A 14,266-nucleotide genomic window follows, 5' to 3' on the forward strand; every position below is an offset into this window, starting at 1 on the left:
GAGTCTATATCTGCTGCAGCGCTGATAGACTTCACCTTCTCAGCCACTGAATTTATTACACTCATCTGCTCCCGGGGCGATGGACTTTGGAGGATCCTGTTCACTCTGAGCTCTGTGAGACATGATAGGCTTTTGAAAAATGTGAAATAGCACCTTTTACAATCCATTATAGTTTTCCCCTCATGATGGTTCAGACACACGAACTGAATAGCACACATTTTCCTACTTTTTCATACAGTAATTATTACATTAATAAAAGGACCACAAAACGCAGCACTCTAACAATACAGATCTTTTTCTTTTTTTGCAAAAATGTAAATTATTTGTTAGAACGTGTAGGCCTTACAACACTCTGCACTCGAAAACACTGTTCAGTTTTTGGAACTGTGTGCAAAAAGGTTTTTGGGTTGTTGTTTTTTATAATAATTGGTAATTTTAAGAGGGAAAAGTTTGGGAACACCTTGTTTAGTTTTGGCATTTTGTATCTTGTAATTTGAGGAATAAATGTTTGTACCCTGCTAGGCACTGCTGCCGTGGGGCTGACTGACAAAAACATGGCTGCCAATCAGTGCAAGCAGCCTCTTAGATCACTACCAATCATCTTTTCCACAGTCATACCTGGGTTAAATGAATGTTTTGCCCATGGACACATCAACGGTGTATATTTTTTTGAGTTTTTGGAGCAAATCATTGAGTTAAATAGTAAGTAAGTAAGTGCTTTATTTGTCATTGTACAAGCGTACAATGAAATAGTGTTCATGCGTTAGTCCTAAGCCGCTGTGACTGAGCCGCACCAGCACTGTGGGTCAACCTGACCCAACAGCATGTTTTTGGAGGTAGAGGAAACCTGGCTGGCTGCCTTCAGTCTCCTCTGATCCTCTGATACGGTGCAGCGCCTCCTGAGGTTGTCCCTATGTCAGAGCTTGGTGTCCTGCACTGGTCAGCACCTTCCTCTTCCTCCTTCAACAATTCAACAATTGTTACCACCCGCCTTAACCAAGTACATTTTCTCCTGTTCAGCGTCACCCAAAATGGATCTTTTTCCTTGTGTTGTTGTCACTTTTTAGACGTTCGTTTCATTGCATTTTTTGCTACTTTTTTGTTGCTCTTTGTTTGCTTTTTTGTGCCTTTGTTATCACGTTTTTGTGACATTTTAGCCACTTTTTATCACTTTTTTATGCTTTTATGTTACGTTTTCAGTCTAATTTTCTTCTAGTTTTTTCTTGATTTTGAAACTTTTTCTAAGAAGCTTTTAGATTTGGGTAAAGCCAAACTCGGGAAAATGTACTTGGTTCAGGTGAGTGTTATTTATTATTTTTTACCAAAAAATATGCATGATCAGTAGCATATTAAAAGGTATGCTAAAATGTAGTAAGTGAGGTAGTGCCAGCAATGAGTTTGGATGAAAAGGTTGCGCTAAGAAGAGCATGGTTTAAAACATGTCAAATTGACTCAATCTCAGTGGATTGTTGAGAGAAGCCATGTAGCCCATTAGTGTACCATCAGATTGTTTCTTCAACTGGCATTGTATTCATGTACTACATGTGTTTTCAGAGCTACATATCAATAACAGCTTTTGAAATTAATGAACTAAGGGGATGACATCAGCACCCTGTTAGCTTTGGAGATGCCATCTTCACATTTCTAGTACGGCTGTGTGGGAGCAGTGTGGTAAGCTGCTGGCATGAGCCTAATGAGACTGGATAACGAGATAATTCATAATTAATGAGAAGTTAAAAACATTGCATTAAGTGTCTGACTGATGCCATTTGCGGTGGAATGTGAATCATCCAGAAATAACAAATTAAAAAAACAAAGCAGCATGGCTAACTGAGAATGGTTAATGTAACACTCACAGATGATTTGTAATGAAGACATTATCATTGTTAAATTGATCAAAACTGTAGTAGGGACAGTAATAAACCGGTGTCAGTCATGTCACAATCCAATCCATCTGTTCAGAAAGAAGAACATTTTGTAATATGTCACCTTTAAACAAACTCTGTTAGTGGGTTTTTTGCTCTCGTATACCAAGTTTAGCTTCAATTATTACAATGCAAAATAACATATACCTTTGATCTGTTCTGAGTGGTATTGTCTTTTCTAGCTCTAGTTCTGCTCAGTCAAGCATATATTGTAATGCACTAAAATAGACAAAACCACTTGCTTAGTCAGTGTAACTCTCCCTCGGTCAATGTGGACTTTGGAGTGTGTTCAATGTAAACCTGGTGGGAAAGGTCAAATTGCAGTCATTCATTTAAAATATAGCTCACAAGCCCAAATTGCAGAGCAATTCAGGGTTGAAGACAGTACTGAATATGACCTCAGGTTTTCTTTTTCCAACAAACCAGGCATTTGTGATTTAGTCACTAGGAAGAGTTTATGTTGTGTGCGTGGCTGATGTCGTATCGTAATGGAAAATGCCACAGAAATGCCACATAAAGAAAGCTGCGATGTGGCGTTTTGGTAGTGAAGCACATATGCTGATTCCCGGTGAAACACACAGATGCGGGTAATATTAACCAAATTCCACCTCTTTTCTTTTATGAACTTATTTGAATGGGACAATGCATATTAATGTGCTGCAAATATGCTGGATTTAGCTCAGAGCTAATCTCTTTCTTCTTTAATAGTCCTAGTTGAAGAGGATTGAAACAGAATTAAGTGTATTTGGAGAGTTTACCATAAGTCTATCCAGCAGCTCAGGTTTAATGACCAGATATTTCAGCCACACCTGGAGTTGAACCTCCAATCTCCCTGTGCTGAAGCTAACGTTGGACTTATGTAACAGTTCATAGAGACGTCCCTGTGGAGCGGAGGGAGAGGCGATAAGAACACTGGTCAATGTAAAGAGTGGAGTCTTGTTTTCATTTACGTCACACGCCAGATGATAAATGGCACTGCTCTGGTCAGTGTATGGACTAACAGCGGGTAAACGGTGTGTGTGCTGATGAATGATGTGTGTGGAACCGCTGTGAACCGCGGGGCACAGATTTGACTTGTATTCAGGGATTATGTTACGTAAAGCCACACATAATCCCAATTTGTGTTAGATTGAAGGATTAGTCTGTTGGATTTAAAGAAATAAGAAATATAAAATACTGTTCAGAATATTGTCTGACTGTGTTTTTCTCTTCAGGGGGACATTACTTAAAGCCATACTGCATAACAACTCACCGAGTGAAATAAAAGTATTTATTTCATTGCTGATACTGCAAAAATAGAGTCACTGACCTGTTCATTTATCGATCCCGTTTTAAGATGACAGTTGAGTTACTTTTGTGACGTTGAAATGTAACCGAGTACATTTCGCAGTGTGACTTTAAAATTGTTCAGCATAACTATGTACATTTTTATTTGATTTCCTTTTGAATCATCTTGAAATGTCAAATTAGCAGCATGGCTAATTGAGCATAGTTGATTTGACCTGTATTGTAGAGGCCGTCATTGAACGATTGATCAGAACTGGTAAATGTGTAGTGGGGACAGTAAGACTGCACAATAAAGATGTCAGTCCGGCAACAATTCAAACATCTGTTCAGAGAGAAGAGCTTTTTGTAATATGTCGCCTTCAAACAAATGACTCTGTGGGTTTAGTTTTTTTTTTGCATAATCCCATATCCGAGGATGGCTTTAGTTATTGCCATGCAAAATAACCCACACCTTGATCCAGTCTGAGAGGCATTGTTGCTTATTGCTCTGCTTCTGTTCAGATCAAGCTACTGAATATTTCGATAGCAGCATAAACCACTTGCTTGGTCTAACTTGGTAACTTTCACTCCTTGTCATTCATTTACAATTTAGACTTTATACTTACACTTATGTGGAGGTTACATTCTGTATGGTTTCTCTAATCATACCTAAAATTAGCTGATTTACAAGTGTTCTGACCTACAGTACATCCTGGCTAACTGTACTAAAGTTATAATATTGTAGGTTCCGGGATTCTCTTGTTCTTGCCAATGTCTATCTACACCCCTATTCCAAATGCTTGAAATTTGGCATGTTTACTTTGCGACTGATGCAGCAGTAGGCGATATGCTAAACTACCAGACTACTGTGTGGTATAAATACACTTGATGACAGCGTGTCCTCACCGTTGATATGGGCAGACACTCTTTCCCGCATCGCCCTAAGCAGTCATTACCATCTCACTATCCAATCAGTCGAAGACATACTACTTTATTACCACTATTAATAGGCTGTAGACACTATGTTGCCTGGTGCTTTTCATGCTGAACACATCCCCTCAAAGCTGGGGCGCCATTGTCCCCTGGCACAAGTGGTCTTTGCGGATATTCACTCCCTGGACACCGCTAAAAATGAGCTGCGGGGAGAGAGTCCACACAGCTGCACAAAGGGGAGCTGAGCGGACTTCATCTGCATCTGAATGAGGGGGACAAACAGTGGGGATCTTTGGAAGAAGCCCCAACGCGATTGATATTCTGTTCATGTGCGGGTCGGGGTCTTGAAAGGAATGCCGGCTCTGTGCACTGTTTGAAGCTGAGCCTACGGTTTCTTAAAAAAAGAAAAGTCTCAAAGTAGAAATACAAGGGCTCTTTTGACGCTCACAGTCAGTGTTGTGTCTGTGCAAACTTCACTAGTTTTCTCATAGCCTGTAAAAATAGTTTCTACCATTATCCGCATTTATTTTGAGTTCCCTTTTTTTTCGGGCTCATTTCGGACGGTGATGAGTCCGCCTACAGGAGAGAGGTGGACTGGGTGGCGTCCTGGTGCAGCCACAACAACCTGGACGCCCAGAAGACAGTGGAGATGATTGAGGACTTCAGGACCGACTCAGCCCCACCGTCCCCCCTCACCCTGACAGACTCTCCCAGCCCCATCTCCATCGTGGACTCCTTCCGTTTCCTGGGCACCACGATCAGCCAGGACCTCAAATGGGAGCCAACCATCATCTCCCTCACCTAGAAGGCCCAGAAGAGGATGTTCTTCCTGCGGCAGCTGAGGAAACTTAAGCTGCCGACCAAGATGCTGGTGCAGTTCTACACAGCCAGAGGGTGATTGACTGTGAGCTCCCGTCTCTCAAGGACCTGTTCACCTCCAGGACCGGGAGGCTTGTGGGTCGGATCATAGCTGACCCTTCTCACTCTGGACACGAACTATTCACCCATGACCCATAAATCCCGCCACTTGAACAGTTTTCCCCCTCCGCCATCTAACTCATGAACAAAAACAAGACCCAATAACTCTCAAGACTCATGAATGCAATAACCTGTTCCAGCCATTTGCACGGCTCTATTGCACTATGTGGTATATCCACGCTCATATCTGCTGCTAACCCCTAATGCACCTGTACATCTGTAAATACACTTGTAAATACACTCACGCTGTTTTCTGTGTCAAGTTGTTGTCTTTATCATATTTATGCGTTCCCTTATAGCCTGATAGTTTTAACATTTTTTTAAATTTAAATGTGAAATATTAATGTGTGAAATATGTTTCATGTTGCACGATTGAACCGGGAAATAATCCTAGTTTGTGAACCTGTTCTCAAACAATGGCTATAAAACAATTCTGATTCTGATTCTGATAAATTTTTCCTTTGTCTTTCTAGCTGAGTCCATGCCCGAATGCCTTTTAATAAAGATTGGATCTAAAAGTTCTTCATGCAAGGGTTGACCGATTTTCCCCCAACCCAAACCATGAAATCATTTGTGAGAAAGTCTTGAGTTTGCACAATGTTGTTCCAACCATTTTCTTTTGTTTGGCAAGACACTGTTGCATTATTATTATGAAGAAAATGCTGCAATGTTTCCTGGATGTTCTTGCTGTATTAGGGCTTAGTAATCGTAAATGTTTCTACACTTTTAGGCGCCATGGGTTTTTCTTTTGTATAATGGCTGGCGTTACAGTGATGCGGTGCTACAGAGGTGCTGAGTTGATCCCGTCTCCTGCCCCTGGTCGTGACGGCGCTCTAAGCTTAGTGTCCTCCTCTTCTGTCCGTCTGACCTAACAGCTGCTCCACCCTGTCCCACCGCATTAGTGTTTGTGTGTGGAAGAAAACATAGTCCCTCCCTCACTGCAACGGATTCACCCCTTGAATGAAATACAGCCCACCTTAAGTAAAATGCTGCTCAATCATAGTTGGCATCAGTTTCACTAAAGTCATAATCTAATCTGACAACTCATGCAGAAATAGCTCCACAATCCAGTTAAACAGGGCTCTTTCTTATGGAGGTCGGAATGAGGAAACAGATTGACACATAACAGCAGCTAGCTCGGCCTTTTTCCACCAGATTTGTCAAAGTTACAGAATTTTAAATCAAGGTTTTGAAGCGTAACTAAGCGTAAGGTGCCAAATACATTTGAACAGGCTTTGGATGAATACCCATATTTGTTTTGTTGGTAAGCGTCTTAAGGAGAATGGCGGATTATATGTGGGAATTGGGTTGGTTTAATACCACAATAAGCTGCAAACAGTTCCGTGTTGTGAGTGGAAATATTACCCCGCGACACAAAGCTCCGGTGGACAGGAACAAGTTGACCCTTATTTACATGGGTTTTATGATCCTGCATCATTTACTGCAGTAAAATCCGAAATACAGTCGAGCAGATTTATAAGGAAGTAATAAATCAAGTAAGTTTTACAAATGAAAGGTCACATTTCTAGATTGCTGACAAATGCCATTAGATATTCATGATTCCAGAACATGTAAAACATATTGTGATAGAGCATTTCACTACAAGGAAAGCATTTGAAATATGGTAATCCCACTATGGGTCAGGAGGAGCAAAAAAAGTTGAATGACCAAATGAATTAAACATGGAAACAGGTCAGTTATTATGTGCTATTAGCATTGTTTTTCATTCATAGCCAATCAGTAATGTCTGTTGAAATATTTGCAAGCTCATCAAGATGTCCACTCGGTGAACTGTTGCGAACATACAAGAATCTGATCATTATCCTTCTGCCACCTCACAGTTTCGGCCCGTATACACTAAATACGCAGAAGCAAAGGACAGATTGCAGTGTTGCATAAGGAGTCCAGCTATTTAATCTTTTGTCTCTCTGGGGAGGAAGTGTGATGGCAATCGGCTGGACCATTAGACTCCTGTTTTGAGTTCAAATGCCGGTGCTTGCTTTGCCAACATGAAGGCGGTTAGTATCTTGGCTTTTTTTGAGATTGTCTGATAAGCTGTTGTGTGGACATCAGTGGTGTGGAGTCAGACTAAAACATGTTGAAGGCTAAAGAATAAAAGGGAAAGATGCTAAACTATTTTGTTATGAATGGTCTATACGGAAATGAATAAAGATGCTTATGAGTGTAGGATATGAGAAACTGTGGTCACTGTAAGGTACACCATCAGCCCAAGGACAGAACATAAAGACTGGGGACCAAGAACATAAGGAAATTGCAATGTTGGAAAAACATGCCTCCCTCCTCAGGCAAGATAGCTTTGCAATTAGCGGCAAAGATCTCCATCTCCAAAAACTTCAAAACGCTAATTGCGTAAGGAAAACATGGTTACGTAACGTTACACAAAAATAGGTCTTGCATTCTTTTGTGTGTCCCAGAGAGATGTCCATTATTTGAATAAACCTCTCACAGATTTTCAGTGCTGACCTTTTCTTGTGCTGCCAGATTTAAAATGAAGCTGTCGTTGCATGTTCGCATTCACGGCCTCTCAGCCTGGAGGCTCCCGGGCACCAGATGACGCTTCGCTCGCCTTTAACGCTTGCTAGGCTGCACAATCATAGCTGCGTCTTATAACTTGTGCACATTCAACCAATGGAGATGAACATAGAACAAAGAAGCATGCACAGAATAAACAATGTGACAGAGTTTAAAAAGCCTGGCATGAAGGGAGTTTTGTGCTCTCTGCTAAATGTAGTTGTAGCAGACATTTCTCAAAGAGACCATGTGCAAGTTGACTCCTGAAATAGATGTCTTCTTTATTTATTGAGGGAGGAAGCTGCAGGGGAGTATGACATTGGTAGTAAAATTATTTCTCACACTGGAGGAAGTTTAGACACAGCCAGTTGTAACCGATGACAACAAAATGTCCGTCAAATAGAAATGATGCTGTAATACGGTAAAGTAATACGGATCACATTTTTGTAGGTCTTGGGAAATTCATATCTGGACATTGGCGCTTCTTTGTAACAATGTGTTTTGTTTGGTCTTTATCTCATGTAAAAGTCAGAACAGCCTGTTCTCGAGGCGGCTGCTGCGGCATACTGTATGTTATCGGGGGGGCACCATACTGTACGGAGACAGTCTGGAGAGGCCCCGCCCTCAGCTACATCAGATACTGTGAAGACCATGCAAACTTAAGTGCTTCAAAGGGCATGTCTGCTTAGTCAAATTGTCTATCCAGGCAATTCAAACTAGGAGTGCTCCAATGTGAATATTTTAAGTCCCTAGGAATTTACTGGACTCTTTCTGATCATACATTCTCATACATTTCCTGCACTTCAAAGCTTCGACCTACAAAATCGTTATCTTGACAAGAGCATGTTTTCTTTTTGGGACATTCTTTAAATGTCCCTTTCAAGGTGTAGGAAAGGATCTATTCTTAGGACTACAGTAGGTCTTCTTTATGCTCTGTTTTGTTCACATAATTCCCCTTTGTTGGGCTGCAGTACTCACCAGTGCCAAATGTCCCCAGTGACTGTCTGTTTATCTCAATTAAACAGCGCACTGATGCATGAAGTCTGCATCACTGCTCCTTCAGTTCCTCACAGAAACCAACAGAGACTGTTTGAGCCTTACACCACTACACTGTGTTGGTCCCATTTGACTTGTGACGGAAGAGACTTTTTTCCATTTCATTCTATTCATCTACTGTACAATGAGTCACCACCTGCACTGTATGGAAATAAGCAGATGATAATTATGCTTTAGCTAACGTTCAACACACACATATTAAAGGGATATTTCAGGATTTTTGACATAGGGCCTCATTTGCTAGTTATCCAGAGTGTTGTTGATTTCTGGAGATTTTTTGCAGTCCTTATATTTGAAGAGTTTGGTGGTGCTAGGCTAGCGCATGTCTATGGTAGCCTGCATTAAAAGCCTCTTCAAATGATCAGTTAGTCCTCCAAACGTTGTCTTATCTGATATGTTGAAAGCTCCTTGGTGAATTCTACGTGTAGTAATGCCGGCCGCAAGTAAACAAACTGCTGTAGATCCGGTCACCTAGCAGATCACTCCGTGACTGCGGAGCATCAACCAGGAAGCTGATACTGCTGAAATATACGTTATTTTAAATGCAAAATGGTTTTATTTTGAAATTATTCAGTCAACACAGACATTTATATGGTTAGTCTGGTGTTATAAGTGATTTGCCTCAGGTGCACTGTGCTTGGGTCAGACTGTTTTTAATGCAGGCTACTAGTTACCATCGACATGTGCTAGCCTAGCACTAGCCTAGCACCACTAAACTCTTCAAATATAAGGACTGCATGAAGTAAAATATATACATATACCGACATATACTAAGAAATCAACAACATTCTGGATAACTAAGAAATTAGGCCCTATGTCAAAAATCCTGAAATATCCCTTTAAGTTCATTCAAATCAAATCAATGTATGGTTTAATTAAGGTTAAGAGCTTTGTTATTTAATGCCATTAAAGTTGTTCCCACAGAACTTTGCAAAACTGAATTGCTTTCACATGTGACCTGACTTCCCCAAAGCATATGTTAGCTTTCAGCCGCACAGTGGCCCAGCAGTTGTGTCATTAATCATTGTTATGCGAGGCCCGGCTTCTCAGGCCTTGGATAAATCACTTTGAACACTGTAGTAGTGAGTTTGGCCACCTGTGATATGTCCCAGACATCTTGTCTGAAAATGATAAGATTCACTTTTGTTGCGCCTATCGCCTCATCACCCCCCATAGTGTGTAGCCTGTTCCCTCGGCTCTTAGTGGCTCCTGTTTGTTGGAGTTATTTAGACTGTCCTGCTCTATCGCCAGAGGAATCCTTCTGTGCACTGATATGTAGTGAAAGAATTTCCTTCCTTGTGTGTGTGGCGCCACACAACTTCTATATCTATAACTTATCATTCACATTTCTTATATTTTATTTGGAGTATAATGCAAAGGTTTTGGTCAAAATACTGATACCTTTCCCTAAATAGACTATGACTATGATATGTTATGTCCACATCAAACCTCCACTTGGCTATTGTTTGCAGAATCTAAGGCAGCCATCTTGGCATGATCTTTGTGTGGGTTGTTCTTGTAGCTATGATGACATAAGACATGAGCACACCAAGAATGTAAACTATGTAGTCACTACAATAAACACTAAACTAACTTTTATCGATTTTAGTGTAACCTTCCCGATTTGATTTGCATTATCATCATTATCATGATGCATATAGGGTGTAAAGATTTTTAGTGCAATTCAATATATTGAAATACAATTAAAATATAAGCCTGAAAAAGCCTGAATTTAGCCTGACATCTGGTAAATATTTTCTTGGACGTAAGCTTACAGTACTGCCCTCTCTTTTAGTCCACGGACTGTACAAGCAGTGGTGCTCTGCAGTCTCATTGCTATGTAAAATGCCCAAAAAGTGTTGCGATAACGCTTCACAGAGAAATCATGTGGGCTGCATGAGTCAAGTGGCTTGACACAATTAAAGTAGGCTTGGATAAAATTTTAACTGAACGCCTTCCAGTTAATACATCTGGGCAAATACCCAACGCATTGCACCATTGCTGCCAAAGTTCTGTGTCTAAAATTAATAATTAATAATTATGAAAGATGTGACGATTAAAGTCTTATCAACCACTCTCGAGCAACAGGTTTTCGTTCAGAAGATTGCATACAAAAGATCACAATGTTAGTCATTAGTTTAATATTCAACAAGAATTTAATAACCAAGCCTAATACTGTAATGTCGACTAATCTCTGTGAGTTTTCTGAGAGGTCAAACAAGATCTTTAATGCATAACCTAGATCAAACATACACACCTTTTCAAGCAAATAACGAATTAGTCATTACGCTTTAGGCAAATCTGAGATCTCTGTCAACTCCCCATTAAAACACCATCAGAGAGTTGTCCACCACCTGCTAATGTAGCCATATTTCTATAGGTTCAATGAACTTGTTTCCAACAGGTGGCGACGCATGATACATGAGCTCCTACTGCTCCGTGAGAAATCCTACTCCAGCGGGTAACGTTAGCCAACATACCAGCCAGGCAGCAAGGGAGCACGGACGTTCAAATCCTGGCTCTGGCTGGCTTCTGGCTAGACCAAGGAGGGGGTGCACGAAATTATGTCAAAAGGTGATTGAGTCAAAAGGTTCGAACTGTTGCTATTGGAATAGTGTTTAATTCATATCCCTGGAAGGTTGGCGGTTTGAAGACCCTGTGTTGTTTGTGAATCGAATACCTGTGATTCAAAAGTAGCTACTCAGCCACTGCACAGTCAAATAATCCACTGCATCAGTAAAGTAGTAAAAGAGATTCATCCTAAAGCTTATGGGGCACCATAGGGGAAGTGAGTAGGGAGGAGATGGATAAGACTGCCAGGTTCAGTGATCCCAGACACTGGAATCAAAGCACGGATGGAGGAATGAATGAGTGACTGTTTTCATTTATTCAAGCGAAAGTCCTGTGTTTGAAAAAAAAAAAAAAAAGAAAAGTTGTGTGAGAAAAAGCCAAAAAAGGGACAAAGGGCAACAGGAGAAGTTGAAAATGAGCAATCAGCTGAATAAAGAAAGCCCAGGGCAGCTCAGGCCTGGCACACTCTCACTGAGCAAACTGGCAGAGCGATATGGCCCATTCAATAGAGCCATTCTTCTTATCAGCCCGGCCAGTGGAACGGTCCTGTAGGTGACCTAGATAAAGGGCGGGCTGAGCAACATGGCGGGGCGGCATCTAATTGGAGAAAGCCCCCGCGCTATCGTCGAAACTCCCTCGTATTATCAGCAGAAAAACTTGCATGTTTGTACACAGATATGTTCATAAGCAGATAACGACAAGCATGTGGCTTCAGGTTCTGTCATACAGTAACTGGAGGGCTATATTGCTACAGGTGGCTTCATCACTTTAGAGACTTGCTAGTCAAACATACAGGAGGCAAAGTAGCAATTAGCTTGTACCATGAACGCCATCCAGCTAACCTATACACTGTAGGGTCAAAATCATATTTTGGTTTATAAAAACATTTGGTAACACTTAATATTATGTAATTTAATTTATATTATAAGGTATTAGCAATTAATAGGCCACCGTTCGTCCATACAAAGGTACATTCTTACTTGAGCTTAGATGATGCTAACAACATCTTTGGTTGGTACGCATCAACTCGTCTAAGCTCAGGTAAGAACATATCTTTGTACGGACGAACGGTGGCCTATTCCTTTAACAATATGCTTGTAAAGTATAAATAAGCTGCTTATTTTACTTTTATCTGTTAACATAAAGATAAAAATAAACACAAGAAAAAGATATTAATAGGCTGATCATTGTATTGTTATCAACTACCATGCTAATAGGCCATGAAAAATATACTTACTCATAGCATACCATCACCCTAATCCTAACCCTCCCCCAAACCTTACCCTCAAGGTACACTTTATTGCCCCGGTATAGGAACCCAGCTCTAGATGTGGAGCCATGTCATCTGGCTGGAGGATTCACCTATTGTACATGTTGTTAGTGGTAGGGGAAACAGGAGTACCCGGAGGAAACCTACAGAGACATTATGGAGATATTATGCACCTTCTTACTGTGAAGCATGAGTGCTAACCCCTGTGCTAATGGCTGCCCTAACCTGTCATCCTAAAAAGATTACCAATGTTTATTAATACTTAATGAGCACACCTTAAAGAGGGGGTATTCTGCTTTTTTCAGTCACATAGCACCAGTCTATATTACACTACAATGATGACCAAACCTGTTGGTCTGTAAATGCAGTAAATTAGAATAACTGCCTTATATAAAATTGCTCTCTCAAAATGGCTGTAGTGAATGTCTTGAAATAGGCCTCTGTCTCTTTAAGAACCTCTGACTCTTTCCGACACGCCCCCTCCACACGCTGTCTGTGGCATCAGTGGGGAGGGGGTTCTGCTGAGGAGCAGTGGTTGGTTACTCGGCTGGTGACGAAAGCTCGGAGGCGTCTCCAGGAGGTGGGGGCGTTCCTAGGAGGACTCAGGCAAAGCTATCCCTAAAATGGCTGCTACCAGAGTTTTTACAGATTACTCAAAAATACGTGAATGTGCCAAGGCAACACTTCAGGCATGTTTTTAATGAGGGAATGACATAATAACATGATCTAAAGCTTGAAAAAGTCCATTTTGCATAATACCCCCCCCCCCTTTATTATAAAGCGATACCAAACATTTCATCCTATTACAACCCACCAAGCCATCAACTAACTGAACTAATTTGTCCAAAGCATGATTCACTGTCTGCGCACAGTTGGTAAAGCCAACTCTCTCCCACACACGATGCAAAAAATGAACACATCTTTATTTGCAATGGCGGTTTCATGTGTAAACACACTGACTGAACAGTGTTTAGGGTTTTGCTGTGCTGCTTGTTATGTTTGCTGTGTGTGTGTGTGTGTGTGTGTGTGTGTGTGTGTGTGTGTGTGTGTGTGCACGCGCAGGTTTTGACAACAAAGTTCATGTTTTTACAAGAAAGTGCACTTTTGACCTACGAGTGGAGTGCTCGGTGAATTTGGTCCCTAAAGTAAATAGTGTGCAGTGTAAAGGGAAATGTGTGCTATATGACAGAAGAAGATAAAGTTGTAAAAGAGGGGTAACATTTCCAATGAATGTGCATTAAATATCCTGTTGAGTATTAGATTTTCGGATGTTATTGATATATCTAGCTCATATTCTGAAAACCGTTTAATGCATTAGAGCTGGGCATTATCGCATTATTCGATGACACAATAGCCAGAACGCTAGCATTTTTTGCAAAAGTTTAATTCTTTGTACTTTCTTTCCAAAATGAGTTCCATTTTATGACCGTTGTATTGCATTTTTTTGCCTCATATCTTGAAGCCCTATAATCTGATATTAATTCAGTATAATCTGAACTGCTATGAACATAAAGGTGTTTGTTCAGTCCACAATGGTAAGCGATAGTCCGGCCTGTGTACGGTGAGCCTGCAGTTAACAAGGATTATCCCAGAGCCCATTATAGTGAGAGCCTTGTCACTGTGTGTGGACAGGAGAGCCCAGAAAAGCAGCTCACACGGGATCACAGCCACTCAGTGATTGGCACTTGCAGTTGCTCTGTGCCAAACTTCTTTTTCCTCAAAGTATTTCCTGCCA

The sequence above is a fragment of the Gobius niger genome, assembly GCF_951799975.1.
Source record: "Gobius niger genome assembly, chromosome: 18".
Lineage (NCBI taxonomy): Eukaryota > Metazoa > Chordata > Actinopteri > Gobiiformes > Gobiidae > Gobius > Gobius niger.